Raw genomic sequence first — 13789 nt, 5'->3', positions numbered from 1 at the left:
CAGGGTTTGGGTCTTCAGGTATTTCCTCACACTATTACTTAAGCCTTCTTGACTAGGAAAGGAGCAATGAAGTTCACCCAGCACCACTCTGGTCATCTCTGTAGACTCGTCTTCAGGTCCCTGGTTGGGACACTGGCTTATGGTCTATGGATGAATGAGAATGAGAATGAGAATTTTACAAGTATGATGACTGCTTTAGTAGGTCAAGCCCTGGAACTTAATTTAGATCTTTAGACACTTTCCTTGAAGGTCAATGAAGCTTTGCTCATGATGCTAAGCAAAGTAACTTGTACATCCTCATGCCTGTCTCACATCTGCTAATAAAAATAGTTGTCTTTTTTAGTAGCTGACATCTAGGGCTTGTACTAATATATTTAACAATCCTCAGCCTAGATGAAAGTCCTAGCTTCTTTACTTCACTTCTGTGGCCTTGAGCAGGTTATTTTATCTCCTAGGTTTGTCTTCCATAAAATGGAGATAATATTCAGACGTGCTATTGAGAAAGAAGTGAACTTATTTATAAATATGTAAAGCTTCTGCCATGCCTATCGTAGATACTTTGTCAATGTAAATTTGATACATTTGCCTTTTCTTGGTAGGGGATCAGGGTTTTCAGGTTGATTGTCAGGTTAAGAATAGAAAAAGTAAAGCATTTCTTACTTTAAGTCCCTTATAGTGCCCATTTAGCCTGGTAAAAATAGACCTCAACACAAAGCACAAGGGCAGAATCCTCTCAACACAATAAAGAATTTCTTGCTTTTCTTTTTCAGAGGAGTTTGGCTGCACATGGATGAAATTAATGGGGGTAGATATGAATGGAAGAAGGGGAAGGGGATGTTTTTTTTTTCTCCTCCTTTAGTGTTGGTGTCACAGGGAATGCAATTTCTGAGACCCTGCGTGGTAGTCATAATTCTAAAATGATTCTCAAGGACCCATTCTTGTACAATTCCCTCCCTTTAGCTGTAAGAGGAACCCTTGGATATGAAAGGACATCACTCCTGTTAAGTTACACAGCAAAAAAGATCTTGCAGATGTAATTTGGGATGCTAATGAGTTGACTCTGAGTTAATCAAAAGGGAGATGATTTGGATGGGCCCGACCTAATCACAGGAGCCCCTTAAATCTGGGTCTAGAGGACAAAGACAAAGTTAAAGACTTGAAACATGACAGGATTTGACTTGGCACAACAACTGGAATAGAAAGGGGGCCATATGGTAAGGGTGGCCTCTAGGAGCTGAGAGCAGCCCCCCGCTGACAGCTAGCAAAGTAACAAGGACCTCAGTTTTATAACTGCAAGAAACTGAATTCTGCCAAAAACGATAATGAATTTAGAAGTCAGTTTTTCTCCAGAGTCTCCAGCCAAGAACTCAGTCTGGTTGACACCATCCTTTCAGACTTATGAGACCCTGAGCAGAGAAACCAGTCTTGCCACGTCCAGACTTCTTACCTATGGAAACCGTGAGATAATAAATTTGTGCTGTTTTAACTTGATAGGTTTGTGGTAATTTATTGCACAGAAAATAGAAAACTAATGTGCCCTGGTGCACTATATATTTACTCCTGATAATAGTTTTTCTATTAAATAAATAAATATGGCAAAAACATAAATAGTAAAAGTAACTAGCATTTATTGAATTCTTATTACTTGTTAGGTACTGTGTACTTTCCTCAAAACAATCCTATTAATTAGGTCCTACTATTGACCCTATTTTATATAAGTGGGATGTTAAGGAGGCTTAAGAACTCAACTAAGATTAACCAGTTAATGAGTAATGAATGAAGGACTCAAATCCAGGTCTGTACATCCATGCTAAATAAGAAAGGGAAATGAGAGTAAGGACATAATTAGATATCAGGAGGAAATATATATGCTATGAGTGAATAGTTTTTATTATATTTATTATATTTCTTTTAATAGTTTTTCTATTAAAAGAACCGTGATATAGTACGTTTTGCTTGTGCTTTAAGTCTTACCCCCAATTGCTTAGCTTATAATAGCTTACAGAGAAGCCCAAGGCAGCACCTGGGAAGAGCCTGAAAACTCCATTCCACCTGTTTCAGCAGTAGCTTCATCGCTGTTAGACATTATCCTCTTGAGCTGCCAGCCCTTCAGATTTAGCAACTTTATCCTACGTACAGCTTGGGAATGAGGTCGTGGTAGCTCCTCATTGGCGTGGCCCTAATTCATGATTCAAACATATCAGGGTTTTCTGCAGTAGTCAGTTCAAAAGTGTGATTCTGTATAATTCATAACATGCTCATTTATTTCTTTTGGGTCTTTTAATGTTCTTATTCCTTCATTATTATTATTTGAATCCTCCTAGATTCCAAAGTCCTGGGATGAAGAGACTTTTTTCTTCCTTTTGATCTTCTACAATACTTATTATTGTTTGCAAACTAGATAGTCAAATATTGATTAAAAGAAACATGATATAATAAGTTTTGCTTGTGCGTTAAGTCCTACTCTCAATTAGTAAGCATTTTCTGATCTAGCATTCACCTGAAAGATAGAAAGGAGATGGAATCTTGTTAATAATAAACCATCAGAACGGAGCCAAATGACACAACAGGAGTGGAAGCTCTTCTTTCTGGCAGAGAAGAGGAAGTCCATATGCTCAGAACTGCCAAGGAGTGAGAGCAGAAATGGGCTAGGGTAGTTATCAAGGAATTAATTCACATACTGTCTATGAAACAACTGAGCCACTAATGTCTTGGCACCCCAGACCCACTTCCCCATGTGAATCACAGCCATTTTTATCCTGTGATACAAGCAGAGAGCTGCTATTAAGGAAATGCAAGTCTGCCAGAGGAGAACTAGAAATATAGGTGCTGATACATGAAAAAGTACAGCAGAGTCTAATGTAAACCTTCCAACAGACAAGATATTTTAAACGAAATACAGATCTGACCAAGAGGGGAAAATGATATGTTCCCAGAGTAATGGATGACATCTACACGCCAGAGTAAGTCCATCCATATTGGCTGGACCCTAAACAAACTGGCTGGGCCCTTTTGATACATACTAAAGTCAGTCATGCTACAATGCACACTTTACCCATGTAGACAAAGCTTGCAGTCATCCCACTATTTCAAGGGAGAATAATAGAAAAACAGACCACAAGTTGCAGAGGCAAACCACATCAGTTACCTGCTAATGTAAGTTCAACTGATATTAGGTTCTAAACTGGAAGCCAGCCATGGTGGTTCACATCTGTAATCCCAGCACTTTGGGAGGCCAAGGCGGGAGGATCACTTGAGTGCACACAAGTTCAAGACCAGCCTGGGCAACATAGCAAGACCCTGTCTATAAAAGTTTTGGGTTTTTGTTGTTGTTGTTTTTAAATTAGCCAGGTACGGTGGTACACACTTGTAGTCCTAGCTACTTGGGAAGCTGAGATGGGACGATCACTTGAGCCCAGGAGTTTGAGGCTGCAGGGAGCTGTGATCAGTCCACTGTACTCCAGCCTTGGTGACACTCCAGCTTGTCTCTAAAAAATAAATAAAGAACCCTTCTAAACCATGTACTGTGTGATATTCATTGTAAGTGAATACCAAAAGATGGGAGCTATTTGTGAATGTTGGAACTAAGAAGGCCTAACAGATGCAGATGGAGTCATAGCATGAGCTCAAGTACAAAGATGGAAAGAGCATGGCACATTGGAGACAGACTCATCCACTATATACAAATTACTTAGTGGTTCATGAACAACTGTGAGTGGATAATCAAGAATCACCAGATACATGCGTAGAAGCAGCAACAAGGGGCCTTATAAAAAGAAACTTGATTCAGGAAGAAAAGAAAACTTAAACATGATCATTTCAGTATTCTCAGAGAGATTTGAGAAGCCATTATATCCAGAATTGAATAAGATAAAAGAACCAGAAACGCTTCTTAGAAATGCATAAGATGGTCAAAATAAAACATTGAATAGGATAATTGAATAATAACTTGGACACAAATTGTTAAAGTTGGTGATATGAACTATTCATAAATATCTCTCCCTACCCTTATATATAAGAATGTAAAGAAAAAGACAAAGAAATTTTTAAAATGAGTGAAAATATTGAGCTGTGAATAATATTTATTAAAATATATCAATCAAAGTGTTCAGAAAAAAGGTAAAACATATTTGAAGATGTAACAGGAAAATTTCTTTGGGCAGAGTAAAGATTCACATCTTCAGATTTGAAAGGAGCTGTAAAGTATCTGTTTATTTCTTTATTCAACAATTACTTGAGCTCAGTATTATTCAGAATTTTGTGGTTATGAAATTATCAAAAAGGGCTGGGTGCAGTGGCTCCTGCCTGTAATCCCAGCCCTTTGGGAGGCCGAGGCAGGCAGATCACGAGGTCAAGAGATCGAGACCACTCAGGTCAACATGGTGAAACCCCGTCTCTACTAAAAATTCAAAAATTAGCCAGCGTGGTGGCGGGCACCTGTAGTCCCAGCTACTCGGGAGGCTGAAGCAGGAGAATCACTTGAACCCTGGAGGCGGAGGTTGCAGTGAGCTGAGATTGTACCACTGCACTCCAGCCTGGTGACAGAACAAGACTCCAAAAAAACAAACAAAAAAAAAAAAAGAAAAGAAAAAGAAAAGGAATTGTGTGAAAAATACGTGGTAGGCAGTGTTTTAAAATGCCTCCCAGGAGTCCCACCCACTGTGTACATGCCCTATGGCATCTCTTCTTCTTAAATATAGAGAGGGTCCCCTGACTCTGACACATGTCATTCCCATACTAGGTTACGTTACATGGCAAAGATAAGGGATGTTTTCAGATAGAATTAATGTCCCCAATCAGTTTGACTTTGAGTTAATCGAAAGGGAGATTCTTCTAGGTGTGCCTGACCTCATCAAGCAAGCCCTTTAAAAAGGCTTCTTGGGCTCAGAGACGGGAAGAAGAGATTCTCTTTCTATGGCTGGCTTTGAAAAAGCAAGCTTCGATAAATTCTACAGCTTCAAGGAAGTGAATGCTGCCAAAAACGTGAGAAAGTGCAGAAGTCGATGCTTCCCTAGCCATTTGAGAACGCAGCTTAGTAAACACCTTGATTTTAACCTTGCGAGACTGTGCTATGGATTCAGCTGGCCCTTCCTGGACTTCTGACTTTCACAAACTGTGATATAATAAATGAGTATTATTTTAAACAGTTAAATTTGTGGTAATTTGTTAAGCTGTAATAGAAATTTAATGTATCTACATAAATTATGGTGAAACTTCAGAACACTGTGTGTAAAAAAAATTTCTTACAGCTTTCAAAGAAAATTTAAAAAGTTATAAAAATCAAAATAACTTTAAACTTTTCACTAACAACACAATATTCTAGAAAACAATGTAACAACTCCCTCCATGTTCTGAGAGAAAATGATTTGGAGCCAAACAATTAATAAAGTCAGAGTGAAATAAAGACATTTTCTGACATGTAGACTTTGAAAGTTCACTGTCCATATGGCATGATTTTGAGAAAGTGATAGAATATTTTTTTAAAGAATGAATTTGGCTTTCACTCTTGAAATAATCTCCTTACAGGGGTACATATGAATATGTGCCAGATATCTCACTTGGATCTGGATGACATATTTGCAATATCTTAGTATTTTAAATGCTGTTTATTGTTTTTTACATTTTTTACTGAGGTAGAATATATGTGGTCAAATGAGTGTCAAGTTCACTAATCTTTATGAGGTTTGATCAAGTTTTAAAGATGTACACACCTAAGTAATAACTACCAAGATGAAAATATATAGCATTTCCAGCACCCAAACGTAGTCTTTATGCGCCTTTCCCATCACATCCTTCCATTCTCAAAATGGTAATCACCATTCACACTTCTTTCTCCATTCATTAGTTTTGCCAGTTCTTAAACTTCATCTAAATGTAATCCAATGGTGTGTATTATTTTGTGTCTAACTTCTGCCATTGTGAGAGTCATCCTTGTCATTGTGTTTACCAGTAGTTCATTCTCTTTTCGTTGCTGTGTAGTATTTCTTTACATGATATAATTTAGCCATTTTTGTTGTTGGACATTGGACTTGGTTTTGGTTCTTGGTTGTCATAAATGAATCTGTTATGGACATCCTTCCACAATATTTTGGTGGATGTGTGCACTCATTTGTGTCTGGGCAAATACCTAGGAATGGGATTGCTAGGACATAGGGTAGTAGATGTTTTTATTGTTTTTAACATTTACACTCAATTTGCAGAGGAAATATTGAAGGCTCATATATAGTTATAAGCTAATAAAAATAAGAAAATTATTGGCAATTTGAAAGCAATGTTAAGACTGAGAAGTAAGATCTATAGTGAAAGAAATAAGACTCCAGCTTATTTCTTTACATCCACTAAGCTGTAACCAGGGTAAACTTTCAGAAGCCTTATTCTGATCATGATTTGATCAGAATTAAGTGACTTTCCCTTGATCTTAGGATAAAGGCAAAACTCCTTTATAAACCCTGCAAAGCTCCAAATGGCCAGTCGATATTTATCTTTTCTTTCTTATATCTCTGCAGTTCTTAACTTTCTCCATTTGAGTCCTACTGACACTCACCATTACTTCTCTGCCACAGGGTCTTTGCACAAGCTGTTCCTCTGCTTAGAAAGCCTTTTTTACAATTTTCCACATAGATAAATCCTACTCATTGGTCAGATTTCTTATCAAGGGTGGTCTCTTCTGAGAAATATCCCTGACCTCCTTAATATAAATTCTCATAATTTATCTCATAATGATTTTATTTTGGGCCACACTTATTATAATTAATTTTGTTTTGTTATTATTGATCACCCTTTTCATTAAGTGGTGATTTTCACTATGGCAGGGTTTATGTCTGTTTTTACTCATTTTATTGCTAGAATCTAGTGCAGCATTTGGTCAATGTGGACACTCAATATTATTGAGCAGAAGAAAGAATGTCGAATGACATGGTTTTCAATGTCGAAATCTCAAATTGAAGGAGTAGTATCATTTAAAATTATGAAGGCAACCACTTGAAAAATTGAAAATACTGTAAATTAGAATGAAAACAGAAGACTCTAGTAAGGGAACTAAATTCCTCTTCTTTGTAGAATGGAGTCTGCATAAGCTATCTAAAGCCCAGTACTTATCTAGTGACAAACACTAGAACTAAAATTAGAAATATTTAAATGTAATTGTCTCTGGGAAGTGAGACTGAGGCTGAGGAATGGAGATTGGGGAGGTGAATTTCTAAGTTTTACCCTTATTTTTAATTTATTTTATTACATTTATTATAACATATATCAGAAAGATGAAACTCAAGGTCACGATACATGCCCAGTTTTAGAAAACTTTGGAAGACTGGGAGACCTAATTTGTATATCTGCCCCTGTGCCACAGACTGGGTATAAGGTATGGCACATGTAAATATGTATTTGAGATTGCTGACAAAATTACTAGATATATGATAAGCTCAAGGCTTTTGGGATAAAGTTATGCCAGTGGGAGCCACAAACTCATTTGAAGACTATCAATGGTAACAACATATTTTGGGAATTGACTTGTAAAAGGTTGAAGTTCACTGGAATTAGTTCAAGCAGTCAGGGATTAGTACAAAATTTTAACACCCTGGGTGGTTTCTGCATTTTCTCCCACTTTAGTCACAGCACAGGTGGTAGCAATACCAAACCAAATTAATCACATACAATGACAGAGTATCATAGAGGGGAACAAAATGTTAATCACTATATAGGTTTCAGATATAAGATCTCAAGAACTGAACTGGAGCAAATATTTCTAACCTAATTGGTGAATTCAAGCTAAGGATTAGTACTATCAGGAGAAAAATTAGTAGTAGGATGTGGGGACTTGGGGTCAGGATGATCCGAATTAATTCCGGTACACTGTAACATACTGCTTCAGTGACTCCCTTTAGAAACCAGGACCTTGCCTTCTGGGCTGTATCACTGAACATTTCCAGTATGTAGTCTGTCCTCCAAGTTCCAACACAAAGCTAATTCCTTTTTTGAAGCTTTTCTGTTTCCCACAGCCAGAAACAGTTCCTCTCTCCCTTATCTCCCGAAGCATTTTTTCCAACTTTCTTACTGCATTTAGCACTTTATACTATGTATTCTGGTTCTGTATGTGCATCCCTTACTTCTTCCATTAATCTGAGAGGTCATAAAAATTACACCATTTGCATTTACCACAGGGTTTGGCCATGGACTTGCATATCATTGCCGAGAGAAGTCTCAATAGCAGCTTAAGTACTATTGAGGACCCCAAGATGACAAATTTTCTCCATCTCTTCTAAGGCTGAATTGTCATATGCAGTGTGCTTTATGACTATGCTTTGGTGAGTGTCACAGAATTTAGAATTTGTACTACTATATATATGCACTAAATATATACTATTATTTCCATTATATTATTTAAGGGAGTGGAGAAGGTTTTTGTCAGTGTTAACAAGCACTGGGCATCTTCCTATATCAAATATACATGTTAGAATAGCAGAGGTTGGTTTTCATTAATAAGAACTGAGAAGATATTTGAATATTTGTTTTTAATAATTATAATGATCTGTGCAAGCTGCATAGCTTAAGCTAATTTCTAACATTACATCGCTTAAATTCTTATAGAAATTATAATATTCTCCTACAAAGACAAACTAACACTCTACATATTCATTGTCTATAAACCTAAAATAGTAATGAAATGTCTTAGGAAATAGAGGCAAAATTCATGCTACATTCAAAGCAAAACATTTTCTGTGATTTTAAGTATGTGCAAAGAGATTCTTAGCAGCCTGTACATTGAAGTTGTGATTTCTAAGTTATGTTCCAAGGAATTCCTTTTCTTATTTTCTCCCAGGGCTATCTTTGTTTTTTGTATTATTATGGATTAGATTTGTTTGGAACATAAAAAAACACAATTGATCTTCCCTCTTTGAATAATGCAGAAGATAATATATGTAGGAAACTTCTTCCAAATCATGTCTGAGTATATACCTTTGAATTTTACTTGAAAACATGTCATTCCATTCAAAACTCTGAATTAAGATGCACTATTTTTGGCTGAAGGCTATTTTAAATTAGGCTAATAAATTGCTACTCTCTGCCTTGCATGATAATGCATTACATTATCTATTGATGTACATGTATTGTTTGACTCTAATGGTGTGGAAATTAAATGTTAGACATGGGCCAGATGTTCCTATAGATGAATATGAAGTATGACTCTGGCATAGTTATGTCTCATCAGGACAGCGAGGAAGAATGCAATAACCAAACGATAATAATAACCACCCAAGAATGCCCTGATATTGGTCTCCAGTAAGAACTCCCACCGTGCAAGCCTAGATCCTTAGTCCCTACCTTTGAGGAGTGTTCTAAATGTCAGCAGTATTTGCACCTGTTCGTGAGGAAAGAGATGTTCTTTCCTAAAATACAGAATAAAATAAAGTTGTGAACATACTACTATTTGGAGGGGTGTCCAGAGACAGTAAATATATGTCATCTTTACTTGGCAAACATGAGCAGCTTAATTTGGCACCTCCACAGGACCATGAGATTCCATGGGTCATTCCTCTGCTCTGCGCAGTTCACAGCAGGGTGGGAGGAATATGTGACTTGGGGGAAGGGAAATGGCAAACAAATGGGCCTTACGGTGAATTTTAATGAAGATTCCCTGCTGGCTTCAGCCCCATTGGGAAAAAGAAAAAAAGAAAGAAAAAGAAACCCATAATCTCCTATATGAGGTTAAGTTACAAATGGGATAATGATTCAAATAGTAGCAACATCTCACAGGAATGAGGTGGGGTTAGGAGGGTATATAGGATGTTTGCTACTGCTGCTGCTTCTACTGGTGCTAACTAGATTACTAATAATATGTAGCTATATCTTTGAAAATAATCAGAGAGATGGTGATAGAAGACAAATACATCGCATCATCATCCACTCAGTGAGAAATGGCTTTTGCAGATTTGTGCTGATGGATCTAAGGTGTGCACCTCTGGAGGCTTTGAGGTGGCTATACTTCAGTTGTGGATAAAGAGGTGAAGAAGGACATCTATGGTGATGCTCAGTAATATCTGCGAAGAACTGTGGAGACAGACAAATAGTCAAAGGTGAGGTCAGTGCTTGCAAGTATCTTCTTTTAAAAGAGTTGCCGAATACCAAGAGGAACATCATGGGAAAAATGCAACATGAAGAAAGAGGAGAATTTATCGCTGCAAGAGTTATTTCAGCTGCAAGTGTTGCTATCAATTTTTTCCCTCTCTAGTGGTTCATTTGAAATATGGGATAGTGAGGGATTCATTGCTTTGTGCATTGGAGGTTTGTTTGTGTGTTCCTTTTCATTAACAGTCATATTTCCTTTCTGATTTATGTGAATTCTTTTTTTTCTTTGTTTGGCATTGTTTCTGATTTTTAGCCCTATAAACACTGATTTCTCAGGAGTAACCTAATTTTTTCTATCTTTTTCTTTTTTATTTCCATATTATGTCACTTTACAAAAAACAAAAAATTGGTGTCTTGAAAATCTTTTCCTTATTAATCATAAAGGTAAAGTAGAGTTTCTCTCTAATGTGGGTTTTGCACTCAGATGAATGTTACACCTTCTGGATCTCTCTCTCAAGATATGTGTAAGCAGAAACCTATTGTTTTTCCATTTAACAGTATGATTGATTACATATTTAATTCATTCCTGTTGTCATCAGTTCCAGGCAAATTAAAAGTGTGTATTTCTGCCTGTCAGGATAATGGAGGCACTGGAAATAACTTTCTAGAACCCTCATATTTTGGATAAAATTGCTTTCATTCTCCTTAGCGCTGGAAGTTTCCTCTTCTTATCATCTAATCAAATCCACTGTCATCATAGAAGTAGATTATTTGCAGAATTTCCCTTGATAGGTTGATGTTGGCATTTTTTGTGCCGGGTTATTTTGCCAAATTAAATAAATGGATACTTTCTGTGTTAAGCACAAACTCCGTCTTGCTCTTGGATTGGCCATTTCTTCTAGACTCACACTTCTTCAGCACTGGCAGAGTAAGTGGATTGTGGGCCCAGGACAAAAGGCAAAAGGAGGCCACTTTGCCTAGCATTTGCCTCCTCAAAGAGAGTCACTGGCAGAATCTAGACTAATTCACTAGTTATTTTATTGGGGTTGAAGGCTGAAGCCCTAATTGCCCTTGTGCTCTAGACAATTACTTCCTTTGAGGTCCTGAAGGAGAAGATGACCATGGCAGGATAGGATGGGAACCCAGGATCCTGAGTGATGTTCGGATATTAAGTATTGTATAGCTAGAGTAGTATTTGAGTAAAGAACATAAATTTGAGAGTTAGGCTCAAAATGGAGTCACATCATTATCACTTACTAGCTGTGTGGTCATGGTCAAGTTGTTTACACTCAGTCAACCTCAGCTTTCTCATCTGTCCAATATATGTGATTATAGTTACTACTTTATAGCAGTGGTGTATTAAATGAGATACTCTATATAAAAATGTTCAGCTCAGGGCCCAGTACAAGGTACACCCTCAATACACATTATCTGCTATTAGTAGAACATTAATAATAATCATAATACCATTAGTGAAAGTTAGAAAGAAGGATTAATTTTAAAAATTCAGTCAGACACTTGGGCTGTTTGGGACAGTCAGATAAAATCAAGCATCGACAAACTCCCTCTTCTACTTTATTTTCCATGTCAGATTTATCACGATCCCTGTGAAATAGGCACCACATATTTTATTAGGTGATCATGACCATTCAGTATTTACTTTGGGTTTAGTTGGAACAGACTTAATATTTTTGGAAAATTAATTTTTATTTTTCAACCCCACTGTAACTGGTCAGTACCTATCAGTTAAATCAATAAAACTAATCAGGTATGTAATCTAATGATATAGAGGCTGCATGATAAATACAAGCATTTTTCCTAAATCCAACAAATCTTGGTAAATTGCAGTCTTGCAATGTAATTGGGAAATTGAGGGTAACATATGAAATAATAGTGCAAAAATAAAAACTATGCCATGTACAAGAACTTTGCCTTAAGACTATTTTGGGATGTACCTTTCCAACTATGTCTTGTTTTTTTGTTACTGTTTTTCTATGAGAATTCTGGACCTGTTGTAACTGCTTACTTTCTTATCAAACACTGCTTGCTTAGATTTGCCCAGAAATTATTATATTTGAAGTCTGTCTTTATGTCAACCCAGAATATAAAACTTCCATTTGACCTGTGACATCACTATTATTTTAAGGACTTAGGTTTGGCAGCTTGCCCATAATTTTTCTAACTTTTGACCTTGGCCTCCATTTTTAGCTTTGCTGTTCTTAATTTCACACTGACAATTCCAAAAGACATTGCCCAACATATTGGTATTGGCATGGCATTTATATTATGTTTTACAGTTTATCAAGGGTTCTCTCATGTAATCGGTTTAGTCAAATGTATGATAAGGCACTAAATTATGTAGTGTATAAAGGGCAGGAGTTTTAAGAGTACAGATAAAACAAATCAGTAAATGATGGAGTAGGGAAGATTTTATAAAATGGGGAGAATGGAACTGGGCATTGAAAGTGGGGTGAGACAGTGTTTATATTTCATAACATCTAACTTTATTAATTTTCTTTTAATTTAGTTTTTATATAACATATGAACATATGCTCCTTATATAACATTCAAAGAAAACAAAATAGAGTCTTCCCTTAAAAATCTTCCCAATACTGTACCCTTCTTCGGAAGTAGCTACTGTTAAGAGTTCAACATACATCACTTTAGTTCTTAAGCATTTTCACACATAAATGTGTACATGGATAAGCAAACATTTTAAATAGATGGGCCTGCATTCTATTTTATCCTACAACCTTATTTTCTCCACTGACAATATCACTTGATAATTTTTTTCTTATGCATTTTTGTATTCCATAATTATTTTTCAGGTACCATAAAATTTACTCTTAAGTTAAACAGTGGGTTTTAGCACTTTCACAAAGTTGTGCAGCCATCAATAATACTAATTACAGAACATTGTCACCACCCAAAAACAAACAAGGAAACTTCTTCTTTATTATTCTTCCCTTCCCCAAACCTCAGGTAAACACTAATCTAATTCTGCGTGTAAGAATTCGCTTGCTATTGGCATTTTACATGAGTAGAATCTGTGGCCTTTTGCATCTGCCTTTTCTCACATAGCATGTGTTCAAGGCCTATCCACGTTGTAGCATATATCAGTAATTCATTCATTTTTATGGCTGAATAATACGCCGTTGTGTATATATACCAAATTTTGTTTATCCATTTACAATTAATGGGCATTCGTGTTGTTTCTACTTTTTAGGTATTATGAATAATGCTGCTATGACTATTCATGTACAAGTGTTGATGTGGATACATTTTATGTACATTTGTTTTCATCTCTCTTGCATATGTGCCTAGGATTGGAATTGTTGGGTCACATTGTAGAACCCGGTTTCAGGCATGGTAACACTAGCTTTAAGAAACTGCCATACTGTTTCTCAATGTGGCTACACCATTTTACAGTCCCATCAGATATATTGGAAGATAACCACACATCCTTGTTATTGCCTGTTTTTCTGATAATAGCCTCTAGTGGGGATGAAGCGGCACCTCATTGTGGTTTTGGTTTACATTTGGAATAATGATGTTGAGCATCTTTTCATGTGCTTATGGGAATGTGTGTATCATCATCGGAGAAATGTCTCTTCACACCCTTTGTCCGTTTTGTTGTTGAGTTATAAGAGTTCTTTATATATTCTGGATACTAGATCCTTATCTGGTATACAACTTGCAAAGAGGTTGTCTTTTCACTTTCTTG

At 36.5% G+C, this 13789-nt stretch overlaps 1 long non-coding RNA gene across 1 annotated transcript in view; it reads left to right on the top strand.

Moving 5' to 3' along the window:
- LOC109027224 (uncharacterized) overlaps positions 1 to 13789 on the top strand; it is a 104544-nt gene that overhangs the window by 83454 nt on the left and 7301 nt on the right. The window contains exons 4-5 of the long non-coding RNA XR_010134186.1: positions 8160 to 8303; positions 9928 to 10073. This is a non-coding gene — a long non-coding RNA (uncharacterized lncRNA). The remainder of the gene's footprint in view (positions 1 to 8159; positions 8304 to 9927; positions 10074 to 13789) is intronic.

The sequence above is a fragment of the Gorilla gorilla genome, chromosome 5 (genome assembly GCF_029281585.2).
Source record: "Gorilla gorilla gorilla isolate KB3781 chromosome 5, NHGRI_mGorGor1-v2.1_pri, whole genome shotgun sequence".
Lineage (NCBI taxonomy): Eukaryota > Metazoa > Chordata > Mammalia > Primates > Hominidae > Gorilla > Gorilla gorilla.
Note: the sequence above shows the minus strand (reverse complement) of the source record. Positions and strands in the feature narration are given on the sequence as shown.